At 45.7% G+C, this 15,380-nt stretch overlaps 1 protein-coding gene across 1 annotated transcript in view; it reads right to left on the bottom strand.

The window, feature by feature from the left end:
* C8H1orf87 (chromosome 8 C1orf87 homolog) overlaps positions 1-1,308 on the bottom strand; it is a 28,357-nt gene extending 27,049 nt beyond the window's left edge. The window contains exon 1 of the mRNA XM_034780285.1: positions 1,066-1,308. The gene's annotated coding sequence lies outside the window, so the exon portion shown is untranslated. The remainder of the gene's footprint in view (positions 1-1,065) is intronic.
* Between the last annotated feature and the right edge of the window lie 14,072 nt (positions 1,309-15,380).

Genomic DNA, 15,380 nt, shown 5'->3' with positions numbered 1-15,380 from the left:
TGTTGGCAGCATTGGAAGGAATCAGCTGAGCAAAGATCATATCAGGATGTTTCATGGGCTAGGAAGAGGAAGGAATGATTTTCCCTCTGAAGAAAACTACAGGGCGTAACAGGGCCGGCTCTGGCTTTTTTGCTGCCCTAGGCAAAAAAGCCACCCACGCAGGCACAGCAGGGGAGGGCGCCGAGCCCGGCCGGGGCTCTCTGCTCTCCCCAGTGGCCAGAGCACCAGGGGGAGGGCGGAGAGCCCCTGGTGGCCAGAGCGCCAGGAGCAGGGTGGAGAGCCCGCCGGGGCCCCGCCGCGCCCCGCCCCTCCAGGCGCTGCCTCAAGCACATGCTTGGTGGCCTGGTGCCTGGAGCCGGCCCTGGGGCATAAAGACACCTGGTATACAGAAAAGGCTCAGCTTCTCAGGAGCCACTGACATGGCCCTTCCTGATGCCCTCTCTCCCATAGGCGGCGAGTTATATGGGCCCGTGGTGCCCGTGCTCCACCAATATTTAGGAAGTTGGGCCGGCTCCACCAATGTTTCGGCTTACCGTGCTTTGGGGGGCCCTGTGCTTCAGGGGGACTTGGGGTCCAGGGCAGCCTGGCGGGTTAGCAAGGGGCCTGATGCTGGCAGCAGCTAGCGACCAGGCCACCGCCTGCCCCGCTCCGCCGGCTCCCAGCATCACTCGGGGGAGGGGGCGGAAGCCAGAAAGAGGTGGGGCAGGGATTTGGGGGAAGGGGTGGAATAGGGGGCAGGGAGTGGTGGGCTGGGGGTGGGTCATTCGCTGCAGCTGGTGCCAGGCCCCCCAGGTTGCCCTGGTCCGCCCTATGGACGGGATGGCTCTGCTTGGACCTGTTCTGGACACCACCAAAAATGATACAAACCTGGGGCCCCTGCTGCTCCCTCCCCCCCACGAGCTGTTCATCTACCCAAACTAGAGAGGGAAGAGCAGTGGCCGCACTGCTGTCCGGCCCGTTTCCGTGTGACCCACCCCGGGCAGCGCACAGCCCGCACAGGGGCAGGGAGGATCCAAGCAGACACAGCTGCATGATCCCCAGGGAGACACCTCTGTCCCCGCTCACCTAGGAGGCTTCTTCTGCATCCCCACCAGGGCTTGTTTGCAGCCCCTGCCTGGCTGCGTCTGTCCGGAGGCTGCCGAGCGGGGGGAGAGCCCAGGGGAGCCCCGCTGCAGCCGGCGGCTGGTCGGGAGCTGTCTGGCAGCAGGCGGCGGCTGTTGCTAGGGACGCGGAGCGCTGTTGCGGGGCCGGGCCGAGGCTGCGGCTCCGCCGGGAGGCCGCGGGAAGATGGGCTGAGGCGGTGCTCGCTCCATTGCAGGCACCCCGGGCCCGTGCAGGGCTCGCGCCGGCTGATCAGCTGAGTGGCGCCGCCCACCCGATGCACCAGCCACCCCCGGACAGGACTAGCCTGGTTTTGTGCACGTGCCCAGGTGGGATGTATACAGAACCGAACCAAAAAACACACGCCTCCCCCCAGGCCCATACCTGTTAATATAGATCTGCTGTAGTGGCCTGACCCAGAGCCCAGTGAAATTAACGGGAGTCTTAACCTTGGCTGAATCGGGGCTTTAGGTCATTAGTGGCACTAAATTTAAATGGGAATTTGGGGGTACACAAGAATGCAGGATCGGGCCCAGGGATTGACCCTCATCCTTGCCACTGAATCCCTGACCTGGAGTAGCATCACTATAAATCACCAGGATAAAGCGTTCACTAAGCACACTCAATTTACCATGTGTTGTGAAAAGGAAAGCCGGGAACAGCGGTAACAAGTGAATTAAAAATTAGCCCGTTTTAAACCTCCCCTTTCGTGTTGAAATGGACTCGATATAAAAAGAAATCCAACTCCTCTGGAGAGATAGAAAAGTCAAAATACAACACATTTCTTTACAGGCAGTTATGAAAACCGTTCTGCCAGAAAGTTTAATTACAGAACTATTTCAAAGGTTGGCTATTTTACATTGGGATGAAGTCTGCGCTGAGTGTGAACAAACACGGGTGTTAAAGCCACAGTGCAGAGACCACAGCCCATTCCAGTTTTTGACAAGCATATACATGTAAGGAATGCACACAGAGAAAAAAGGAGTGAGGTATGTTTGCAATGGTTTCTTGACAAGCGCATTTCTTTTTTAAACAGAAACTCTAACTAGAAGGCAAGTTGACATCCTCAAGATAAGCAGCTAATACCATTACCATAATAATAGCCTACTAGACATAACAGATCCCTGGTGTTGGAATTAAGGGGGCTAGGGGTGCGGCAGCTGGCTTGAAGTAGTGATAACAATAATTAAATATGTGATTCCACAGTTTCCATCATCAGCACCCTCACTATAAAAAGTGTTCCAGCACCCCTGAACAGATCATTGTTAAAAGCCAGTTCTTTCTTTTCCTACTAGAACGTTCAGTGCAGCCCAAAGTAGTAAAATAAAAATGTTGTGAACACTTACATTTACTATGTCAATAGGCCAGATTCCCTGTTGGTTTAAGTAGATTCATATGATTGATTTTTCACAATATATACAGCTGGAAATGGGTCACAACTTGAACCATTTATGCAATGCACCAACTTCCAGACTTGGTGGTTAGGATAAAACGGGATCAAGTTTTGATTTTGCAACATCAAACCATAACTGATGAAGTTTTTCAAAACTATATCCATTCCCAGTTTTGCACATTTCTAATGTAGTAGTTGATGACATGAGCAACCAAGCATCTGAAGAAAGTTCATTAGCAATCACAGTTCAGTCCTTTTCCAGAGTGCTGGACAGCAAGTCCTGTTTTTTACAGAGAAGATAGATTCATGAGTGACTCTGACTCCACGTCTCTGCCCTTCAAGGACGGATTCAGTGGTTCTCAACCTGCGGCCCTGAGCTGCGGCCCATGTGACATCCTCACAGCCATATAGGTAGTATTGGATGTGCCCCACATAACACTTTGTGGGCCGCATATGTGGACCACAATGGAAAATAGGTTGAGAACCACCGATGATTGAATCAGGAAAATGTTACTCTTATCACACTTCCTTGTCTGCTAATCCATAGAAAAGCTATGATAACACTATAGAAAAGACATGGGGGGGGGGAGGAGGGGGAATCACATAGGCCGCTTCTGCTATAAAAATGAGGCAACATCCCCTCCCAAGAAAAAAAAATAGGTCATATCCCTAGATGAGCTGAGACAGACCTGCCAGAAAAAAATCCAGATCAATTTTAGGTTGCAAATATCATAGCATATATTAAGATTTTCCCAGAACACTTACAAAACAGCGTGGTAACTTGCTTTTCCTTTTCCACAAATGCAGCCATTTTTACAGTCAAGGTCCAATCCATGCAATATTAATTGAAAATGCCTTTGCATTTCATGTCTAGTACGCATTACATTTGAATGAGTGGCAAGTGTTGTAACTATGAAACTGGAAACTGCAATTCTGGTTCTGATCACTAGATGGCACTACAATAGAAATTTCGACCAAAAAAGAAAATCAGATTACAATTTGATGAAGGCATATGCAATGTGAAATATTGTAATATAGCATTTGATACATTCGCAGAGCTAAACTTGATAAACATAATGGTTACATGAATAATGGACAATTTAAATAATTTTCTTTTCTGGATTCTTTGTGCATGTATGTTACTACTGCATAGAAAATACCTTGTAATAAAATAATTGGTCCAAAACATATGCTTTCTCATTATTTTTCTATGATCATCAGCACATAAATCTTTCTTAATTGAAAGCACTATATATAAACAATACAGTCTACTGTTAGCTCATTAATCCCATTTCAAAAGAATACATCTATAAGGCGCTAATGTACACTCCACTTTTGCAGCCTTTTAGCTTTTTCCATACAAAGCTCATTTTAAATGTAGATTTTCTTTCACTACAAAAGCACAGCAGTTACTCAAAAGGGTTGCCAAGCATTTATATTCCTGAAAAATTAAAATAATGTCTATAACAAAAGGATAGTTGAATTCAGACAATATTTTAAATACATAAAAGTCTGGAAATTCTGAGGTGGCTGAAACAGTGTATTCAGTTATAACCTTTTATAAACCATGAAATCACAGCCTTTTCAGCTTTGCCTTGGCACACGTACCGGAGTGTAAAGTTGAATGGCAGTATTGATCTGCATATCATTGCTTTTGAAAGCCCAGTTTACCGTGCTGTTCATGATAATTTTCCATGTATATATTTGCTAGAATATTTGGTGGGAATGTTTTGAAAATAAGTATTGAATTTTCAGTTGACAAAATAAAACAATCTTGCATTTTACATAATACTTTTCGCCCCCAAAGGATTTTAAATTGCTTTACTCTGTGTGTGTGTGTGTATGTGTGTTATATATATCATAGGTGGGATTGGACGCATGGCCCACTATTAAGGCTGCGAGTGCATCACGGAGGTCATGGAAGTCATGAATTCCGTGACTTTCCGGGACCTCCATGACTTCTACAGCGGCCAGTTGGGCTGCCCAAGCTGCTTAGGCAGCCCTGGAGCCAGCTGCACCGGCTGTTGCTGGGGCAGTCTTGGGCCACTGTGGGTCCCCCCAGTAGCAGCAGGTCTCGGGCCACTGCGCCCCCCCCCATCCCTCAGCAGCAGCAGCTGGGGTCCTGGGCCACGGGCCACTGCCCGCTCTCTCCCCCTGCCCTCCGAACACCCAAAATTTAGTCAGGGGTATATAGTACAAGTCATGGACTGGTCACAGGCCGTGAATTTTTGTTTACTGCCCGTGACCTGTCCATGACTTTTACTAAAAATACCCATGCCTTAAACCTAGCCTTACCCATTATTAAGGTTGCCTGGTACTTGCCATCATAAGACCCCATTTTCAGTTGCTTATAACTTTGCCAAACTTTAACCATTTGGCTGAAGTTTTCCATGCCAGGTATCTCCCTCAGATTGATTTAAAAAAATATATTATTATTTTGGAAAATTTTCATCCAAAACAGTCCCACCATTTCCAAGAATGAGGCTAGGAAAAAATATGTTGCTTTGACCATGTTAAAAAATTATTGAGACCTATATTTTGAACTGCTGTAGCAACCCCATGCTTTGAAATTTGGTGGGGGGGGGGAGAGTATTATGCCTTTTGCCATCGATGAAAATCTGCCCAGATTTGTCTGAGTTAGAAAGATCACACTTCACACATGCTCAGGAGAAACTTTTTATTTTAGTAGCTAAAATCTCTGAAGATTCCTTCCTTACTGAGCATGTGCCAGCCATTTACAGCGCCTAATGCGCCATCCGACTGAGCATGGTCTAGCCCAGGGCTAAGTCAGACTTTCCTGGTTTGCTTCTCCCAGCTGGCACTGGACTGGACCAGAGCCGCCCAGAGGTGGAGGCAAGTGGGGCAATTTGCCCCAGGCCCCGGGCCCCCGCAAATCCTGGCCCGGCGGCGGTCTGGGTCTTTGGCGGCGGCGGGTCCTTCAGTGCTGCCGAAGATGCGGAGCGACTGAAGGGCCCCCCGCTGCCGAAATGCCGCCAAACACCCGGACCGCCGCCGGGTGAGTTATAAGGGCCGCAGCTCCCCCGCTTTGCCCCAGACCCCCTGAATCCTCTGGGCGGCCCTGGACTGGACACTGGTACTGAAAGCAGGGATCCTGTTTCCTCTGTGCTTTCAGTGACCTCTCTGCTGGTGCTCAGGCAACATGGAGAAGGAAGCCTTTTGATTCCAATGAAGAGGGGAAAACAGCAGAACTGGGAAGAGGGAAAGGAATGGATTGGGTCAAGGAATCTGGTGACACTGGAACTAGAGGGGGAGGAGAGCAACGGTGATTGGGAATTGGGTGGAGGGACATGGACTGATTAGGCAAGGAGACTGGAAATAGGAATTGTGGAGATGGAGACTGGGACTGGCTGGGCAAGGAGACTGGGAGCTTTGGGGGCGGGGAGACTGGGACTGGCTGGGCCAGGAGACTGGGACTGGAAGCTTTGCGGGAGTGGAGACTGGGACTGGCTGGGCAAGAAGACTGGGAGCTGGATGTGGGGAGAGACTGGGACTTGGAGTTGGTGCGGGAAATGGGGAGGGGATTGGAAGCCAGTTGGCTGGGAACAGGAACAATGAGACTGACAGAGGAGCCGGGAGAGGAGGGAGACTGGGATTAGGAACCAATGCGGGTAATGGGGATAGATCTGACAAGGTGTGTGTGGAAAAACTGGGAATGGCTGGAAATTGAGAATGGGACAAAGAGCTAGGGTATGGTGGGGACACTGAGCCAGGGAAGTGGTTGGGGGAAAGACTGAGATTGAATGAGAAACCCAGGGAGGCAGATGGGAGAGACTGATCATAAGAGGAGTCGAGAAGGGAGAACTGGGATTGGCTGAGCCAGGAGACTGGACTAAGTATGGGGAGAAGGAGAGACTGGGAGTAATGAGGGAGACTGAGACGCTGACCACACCATCACCACAGGGCACGCTCCTCTCTCCCTCCGCAGCTCTTGCCCATGACCAGACTGCATGTGTGTCCTGTTGAAAAAATATTATATAATGTAGCTAAAGACTAAATCATAATGTACATGCACAAAGGGACTGAAATAAGGTTTTGCAGCCCCAGTTTCATAAGCATAATTTTGAACTGCAGTTGTACACTCACAGTTGAATTTGGTATTTACAATCTGCCTGATTGTTGGTATAGAACAGGTAGAGGTGACTACAACGTTCAAATAACCAGCGAATAGCTTCAGACCTGGGTTGGTGTAAGTGTGAGATGCCACCAACAAATGGGCAAAGCAGGTGCTGATTGACAGTGCTTATGCCCACAATTCAGATGGTGGGTAGAAATGTACCCTGCAAAATGTGGAGAGCTGGCCTCAAGAATTTTGCCAAATGTACCCTTAAGTATTTTTCATAATGCAAATTTCCTGAAGACGCACAATGTGAGATGTGTTTTCTGCTTTGTTCATGAACCAGCTAACATCAGAAGTTAACAGCTGCTCAAATGATTTGCACACAGTTTTCTACATCTGCCAAATGAACTTGATTCTTAAGGCCTGACTCATTAAAACTGAAAGGCCTGACCCATTAAATTTTCATGTCTGTGTGAGCTGTGTCAGGAAGCACTTGCCACGAGCTATCACCTTTGTGGCATATCCTTACACCACTTACAATGAGTTCTCTTTCCAATGACATTGGAGCCAAACAAAAAAATACAGCGAAACATACAAGAGGGCAGGGCTGCCTAGCAGCATTGTGAAAAACCCCTTTCTCCCTCCCCCCCCAAGAAGAAAATCAACCAGTGGGTTTCCCCCTTTTTTTTTTTTTTTTTTTTTTAATTTTCATCACTTTGAACTGTTCACATGAACATAAACTGCATTTGAAAATGTTTTGATGCTATAAACTTTAGGGTCTAATTTCAAGTACGTGAAAATGTTAACTCTTCTCGAAAGTTCTGAGGGCATCAAGGTTCTTGTTATGCAGATGAAGAAACCATTTGAAAGTTATAGAACTACCCACAAAAGGAAGGAGAAGAAGAATGGGTGGAGTCATTGGTAATTGGATAGAAGGGTATAGCAAGTGAATGGTATTTTTATTCTCTTCCTATCGTAAAACATAAGTTTTTGTGTTGCGGTAAGCTGTGAAACAGCTGCCACATTTCACCCCAGAAAGGGTTGCACTTCAGCAGTGGGTAAACTGATTTGTGTAGGTGCATATTACACACATATACATAATATATTAGAAGAACATTTTTAAGGTTACAAAGTCAAGCTTTCAAGGTAGGAAATGCTACAATGAAGCTTGCCTGTGCAAGCTAAGCTCCCCTTTGAAAACCTGGCTTTTACAGTGCTGCTTATATAAAGAATGTGGACAATTTGTAGAAATCCATCTTTTCCTCCTCGAGCTTATTTATAACTTGCTAATAGTTTTTTATTTCTTTTAAAGAGAGTTCACCGTGTCCAATTTAAGTAAAAATTTAATTACCCATACAGTAATTCATTTAAGAATACAACTTCAAGAAACACTGTAGCATAAGCCCTTGTCCTTGGCTGTGGTACAATGATTGATCAACTTTATTGAAAAATAGGATTGGGTGAGTCGATTTGCATAAAATAAGAATAGACACAAACCTTTTCCTTAGATTAAAATGAATCTGAACTGATCATTTCAATAGAATTGGGGCTGAATGTTGTGGCTGTCCTCATTTCTTTACTGGGCTAAGTTAACCCCTAGATCCAAACACTATGGGAAATTTTGACTCCAGATCTTTATATTGTAGGTTGGACTCGTGTAAATCTTAGAAGTTACTGCAGCTGTAACATCACCCTCAGCCACAAGAAGACTCTTGATAAAGGACAACATTCTTCTCAGTAGATACGCAGCTCCCAATGGCCCATAGCAGAGGCAGCAGTGGGTCAAGACTTTCAGCAGGGCACTATAATGTGTCATAGCTGTATGGGTGCTCATTAACAGGGCACTTTTCAAAGTGTCTCTCAGTGCAATGTAATAGCTCACAGGCTGTTCAATTAATTATTTGTTCTGAAGATACTTCCTGGATCATGCACTCTACAGAGTCGTTGTCCCTGTATGGATCCAAAGTAATTTGGCTGAGTCATTAACTGTGGATGACAAACAGAAGTGCAAGGATGGTAAATCTATTATTTTTGCACATACTTTTTCTGGGTTAGGCATTGCTCTAAGTGTCCCAATGGCAGACCCTCCCAGTGAACCCAAGGTGACTAAATAAACCCTCTGCAAAATGGCATGGCCTGCAAATGTCAGCCCAGTTTGCCAGAGAGTTAAAAACAAAGCAACCCAAACTGTTCTGGGAAGCCCCAAACCCATGGATATGCAGAAAAGGAGCCCCTGGCAGCCAAAAGTCTATTGAGCAGTGCACAAGTAGCCCCAACTGTATCTATCTGCACTTCTTTCACACACTCCTGCCAAGGATAGTAACTGCTATGAAAAACCCCATGAACCTAGCATTACCAGCATATCGCCACTGGCCAATCACCAGGGACCAATTAGATTTGTGGACCCATTTAATAGCAGCTGTGATCTGTGTGATCTTCCCTGCATATGATTATGCCGAACTTTTACTCCACTTCATATGTCCTCATATAGTGTAGGCAGAATGACCTGCACAAATGTTTGTTGCTTTTTGAAGGACTTTATAATGATGGATGATCAACCTTTTACATCACTCACTAACTTACCAACACATTAGCAATTTTCATTTTACTCCCTGTACAGTAGAAATGGCAAGAGATGAAAGAAACCCTGTGCTGTCACAGGAGGGTTAACTGGTGGGTTGGAGTGGGGCAGTAGAACAGGGAAGATGTGTTTGTTGGATACTCCTGCACAGTTTGTCTGAAAATAGAATATTGAATTGGAATTGCAGGCTGAAGTGTTCATGTGTTAACTAGTACAGACTTGCTATCACTTGCGCTGAAGCCACCGAGGGAGACAGCTGCCTAATATCCATGAATATTAATGGAAATTGTGCATCCAAATCCCTGAGATGGCTTTGAAAATCTCAGTCCTGATTTCTCTGTGCCTCAGTTTCTCTTTAAAAAGGGGCAATGGCACAAACCTGCTTTTGTAGAGTGTGTTGAGATCCTTGGATGAAAGGGGCACTTCAGGTGCCAAGTATTATCCATTGTTATCTCACAGTAAAAGGAGACTGAAGAGCCAAAATAAAACTAGAGGGCCAGACTTTGTTGGTGTAAATGGATGAAATGCCATGGAAGTCAATGGAGCTGTATCCATTTACTCCAGCGGGGAATTTGGCCCAGACATGGAAGATTTCTTAAGCTGCCACCTATGAGAAGTTATGCAATCCTGATGAAGCACACCAAGGCTTCTGCAGCACTGAAGGATACAGTAGATTAGGGCAGGATTTATTGGTATTGATCCTAGCAAGGACAGTAAAGCTGCAAGTATCAACTTTACTGGAGAACAGGTTTGTGGTAATGGATTAAAAGATAAACAGATTAGATGGCTGGGTTGATGGAGCAGCACACCAGATACAAAGCAGAAGTAGGAGGTACAGAAGTACTCTAAAAGGCATTTAAAAGTCTGCACCTGGATATGTTCTAGTTAAAACTGGGGAGAAAGAACACTTAAAAACCATGCCTTTACCATAGCTGTGCTGGGTATATGCACTAGAAATGAGGCCCTGTTCCTCTTCATTTCACAGAAAACATGTTGGCAGCCGCAGCTGGGTTGTCTGAGACATTAAGGAATGTGCTCTTCAACTCAGTCCAGTGTTACTGCATTCCAGTGTGCATTCAGACCAGCAGGATAGGTATAGTGAAGTTCTCAGGCATCTAAGACAGCAGCCAGACAAGGCAGTCTGCAGGGAATTAGAGTGAAAAGTTACCTTTCCCAGACTTGAGGCCTCTGATGCACAGAGCAAGAACATATGATAACAGTTTCTTCCCACACAAGAAAGGTGCAGAGAGGATGATGGGAAGAAGCCACATCAGCCACATAGCGACACTAAACAGCAAATGTGAAAAATCGGGACAGGGGGTGGCGGGTAATAGGAGCCATATAAGAAAAAGACCCAAAAATCAGGACTGTCCCTATAAAATCGGGACATCTGGTCACCCTACAGCCACAGTAACAAATTCTTTGTCTTACTGTGTGCTGAATCTGCAAATTCTTTCTGAAAGAACGGAGAGGGAGAATATAAATTCCATTACTGGATCTTTAAGGAAGAGCTGGATGAGGACTAATGTGGAAGTTTCAAATTTTGTGCTATTAACTTGATTTTTGAAGGCAGATACAATTTCTGAAGATCCAGGTAAAATTTTGAAGCTACCATAACTGATCCACAGAGAGGAAGCATTAGCACTTTTGACTGAATTGGGAAATCCAGGTTTAATTCCCAGCCTACCTCAGACTCGCTGTGTGATCTTGTACTAATCCTTAATCTCGCTCTGCGTCAACGTACCCATGTAAAACAGCATGAATAGTTTGTCCTTTTAAATAGATGCCCCTGCCCCGAAGAGTTTACAAACCAGGGTAAGCTTACAGCATCTTAAACTGTACCAACAAGTCTTATGAGCAATCCACCTTGATACTCATAGCAACATTTTATGTTCCTTTATGGAGAAAACCAAATTCTTTGCTTAAAAGAAACAAATATTGTATCTACTGTCTATTCTCCTTTGTGGGTCAAGACAAAACCAAATTTAAAACAAAACAGCATAGTACAGAAACGGTTTAATTAGGTTAGGAGACAGTCAGCATGAGTACAAAATACCCTTGTGCCAGACCCTCTATAACCAAACACGGTCCTTTAGGAAACTCGGCATTCCTTCCAGACTGTGTGTCAAGGAGATTCAGAAACTTTACATCAACACAACATGGATTTTCCTTCTTCCAAACTACTATGCAATCTGTAATTTTTAACCTCACAAGTTTGAGATTGTACCTTCACATTTGCAGGAAGCAGATGGCTTCGGCAAACTGCCAACCTGTTGTTACAAAAGCATCATCCAAGAATTGTTTTCTACCCACAGTCGCTAACCATAATTAACCTTTCATATGATTTAATAAACAGAAAAAACATTTGCCATATCATATTAATAAAGAGAGCTCTTTAGGACACAGGATTTTTTTTTCTCCTCCAGAGCACAGAAGCTGTTGCTGTAATTCTTTTGTGCTTATTTTGATGGCTTTTAAACTATTTAAAGACATAGATTAGTTATAAGAATTAAAAATTGCACATAGGTGAAGTACTAATAGGCATGCATGGAGCACCCTCTAGAATGAAACAGAATGGCCCTCTACTAAGGCACAAGCATTTAACAGTGAGACTAATTATCCAGTGGAACAACTCACCAAAGATTGTGTTGGATTCTCCATCACTGGCAATTGTTAAATCAAGGTTGGATGTTTCTCTAAAAGACATGCTCTAGTTCCAACAGGCATTAAAGTGAGGAAAATCCTATGGCCTGTTTTATGCAGGAGGTCAGACTAGATGATCACAGTCGTCCCTTCTGGCCTTATAATCTATGAAAAAAACGAGAGCTTTAAGACCATGGTAGAGATTATAACTGCCAACCAAAAGGGAGTGCACAATGACACCCCTAAGACACTGCTTTCATTTTACACCTTTTCCACTATTACAATTTTTATGCCTTATATATATCTAAGTGATAGTCCTGTAGTGTTCTGACCTTTTCAATATTCTGAAACTTTACTGACTGGTCATTTTTGGATGGAAGGCACTATCTATACACACTGTGGTGATGGGCACCTAAGATAGAGATAAGTGCAAAGTATTTTTATTATTTTATTATTTTACTAATGAAGGAAAGAAAGGGGAGATATCAGATAAGACCTTAGCTCATATTGTGGTGGGAAATTAAATGACAGGAGCAAATAAAACACAGGCATTGGGGATTAAAGTGGTTACCAGATTTCTATGGGTAGATGTTTTGCTTTGGGTTGTGACAGCGAGGGCTTTCTGAGGAGCTGAACACAAAGAAATGTTCACTTGCCTTAACCGATAGCCATGTTGGGGATCAGGAAACACTCTTCCTCCTAAGATACATTGCCTAGGATTTCTTTTTTTAATTAAGGTTTCTTGTGAGCATTGAGTGGGCATCATCCATTAATATGATTATGCCTACTGAAAATTACCAATACAAATTCTCATGCTGACTGCTTGCCCTCCCTAAGATACACCAGTGACCTCTTTACCAGGTGTAAGGGGACTGTTGCCCCCTTACTAACACTCAGTGGGGGTGTTTTGGTTGGCTAGCTCCCAGCACTAAAAGGGGAAGGGTCAATGGCAAATCAGGAGCCTGAGACTGACAGTCCCGGGGAACAATGGGGAGAGGCCAATGCTCCAGATCAGCCTGATTGACAGGGCGGGCAGGCTAATCAGGGAGTCAGGAGGCCAGAGGGGTCCCTTCCTCCATGTGAACTGGAATGGCCTGGGTCAGACAGAGTGGGGCCGAGCTAAGGAGAGAGCAGGGGCCTGAGCTAAGCTGCTGGGAGCAGAGCTGCAGCCCCAAAGCCAGAGCACAACCCAGAGAGAGCAGACCTGTCCTGGGGACAGAGTTGTAGCAACCAGAGCCAGAGGGGCCAGACAAGCAGCCAGGAAGCAGGTCAGAGCCGTGCTGAGGCCGAGTGGAGCTGGAGCTGGAGCTGGGGCTGCAGCAGTCCGGATCTGGGTGCGGTGAGCAGCTGGGGAGAGTGAGGGGGACCCAGGGCAGTGGGCCCAGCACAGGGAGACATCTCAGCCAAGAGGCTCTGCAGGCCAGACTTGGGGGGGATCATAACCCCGACAGGGCGGGGGCGACGCTGGGAAGAAGGGTCCTGCCACCTAGAGCCTGAGAGCGTGTGGCCACCGCCAGAGCAAGTGTCCAGCCCGCAGCGTCTCTGCAGCACAGCCAGGGCCTGAGAAGGAGCCTGGGACCTACAAGGAACAGACTGTGACCTGCCCTGACATTCCAGAGACACTGTTTGTGATGTTCCCGGCCACAGAGCAGGGTGATGTGTTTTCCTTTAACCTTTCCCATTTTTCCTTATTCTTTTTTAAAATTAATTGTTAATTAAACAACTTGTATTTGCGTTAAATTGTATGAAATGATTAGTGGGTCAGGGAGGTGCCCAGTGCAAAGAGAGTACCCCGGAGTGGGGACACCCTAGCCCCTGTCCTGGGTGACCACAGCAGGGTTGGGGGTCGAGCCCCCCAGGAATCCTGGGCCCAGCCTTGTTGGGGGTTACAAGGACTCTGCCAGACAGGAGAGTGGAAGGGGAGTCCTCAAGGACAGGGAGACCTCTGGGTAAAGGGAGTGGGAGCGAGGACTCAGATCCTTTCGCTAGCCCACTTCACCGGGGTAGTGCAGAAGCCAGGAAAGTTCCCCACATTCCCCCCCTTACACAGGCCACAGAATCATGGAGGGTGACCAGATGTCCTGATTTTATAGGGACAGTCCCAATTTTGGTGTCTTTTTCTTATATAGGCTCCTATTCCTTCCCCCCACACCAAACCCTGTCCCGATTTTTCACACTTGCTGTCTGGTCACCCTACATAGAGAGAGGGCGAAATTCGGTTCCATTGACTTCCAGATTTACACCATTGTAGCCGAGAGATGAATGTGGCAGGAAGTGTCTCTTTAAGCGTAGTAGGTGAACCACTGTTGACTAAATGTGGTTATTTTGTTCTCACTCACTGTCAGCGTGCTGCCAAAATTAACATGGAACAAATGGGATTGTAAACATTTGGATGGCAGGTTTACACTGTCTTTTGGTTCTGTGTTTGTACAAAGCCTAACACAATGCAGTCCTGATCCATCCCTAGGGTTCCCAAGTGCAATGATACCACAAATAATAAATAATAGCATGAGTTAAAAATGGTTAGACAGCATTTTATGCAAACCCAGGGAGAGTCATGTAAATGGATTTTATTACTAAACGAAAAGCAAATAAAACTTCTAAACTGGGTGCTCACTACAGATTTGCTTTTACAATGTACCACAAATTAAACAAATACTTTACAGACTTTAGGACCCTGAGAAATCCTCTTATCTGTAGTCCTTTTTCTATCCTGGCAGCAGTTTCAAGTCAAGAGGCTGTTTAATTGATTGATTGAGTTTAGAGAGAATGCAATTTTGTCCCAGAGATGTTAAAAAACATTGTTATAATTGAGTATAGTTCTATGGTGGCTTCCCTCCAATGATAGCTAAATGCCTTCCAAACATTATAGAATTTTGCCTCAAACTCCCCTATAGAAGTAAATAAACATTTCATTGCCATATTTACAGATGGAGGAACTAAGGGTACATCTACACTACACGGGGGAGTCGATTTAAGATACGCAAATTCAGCTACGTGAATAGCGTAGCTGAATTCGGCGTATCGCAGCCGACTTACCCCGTTGTGAGGACGGCGGCAAAATCGACTTCTGCGGCTCTCTGTCAGCGGCGCTTACTACCACCTCCGCTGGTGGAGTAAGAGCGCCGATTGGGGGATCGATTGTCGCGTCCCAACGGGACGCGATAAATCGATCCCCGAGAGGTCGATTTCTACCCGCCGATTCAGGCGGGTAGTATAGACCTAGCCTAAGAGATTAAAGCCCATATTTTCATCAGTGGTCTATTTGGGGTGCCTGCATTTTTGGATGGTCGGTGTGAGACACCTGGGGCCTGCAGGGTGCAAAGTACTACTACTGTGTAGCATGCCAGACATGCAAAAATCAATGGCTGTGTTTTGAAAATTTGGTCCTAAGCAACTTGCTGAAGTTTATACAGGAAGCCCTGGGCAGAACGCAGACCTCCCTACCCAACATTTTGCCTTAACCACAACATCATGCTTCCTCTCATCCTTTCTTATCAAAATGGAGATTTGATAGACCTTTGAAGGTGTGCTTGCAGAGAAAGAAGTAGGGTATTTTTAAGTGCTACCAGTTTTGGGGAAAA

This window comes from Trachemys scripta, chromosome 8 (genome assembly GCF_013100865.1).
Source record: "Trachemys scripta elegans isolate TJP31775 chromosome 8, CAS_Tse_1.0, whole genome shotgun sequence".
Classification (NCBI taxonomy): Eukaryota; Metazoa; Chordata; order Testudines; family Emydidae; genus Trachemys; species Trachemys scripta.
The sequence above is the reverse complement of the archived record's forward strand: the minus strand, read 5'-3'. Positions and strand labels throughout refer to the sequence as shown.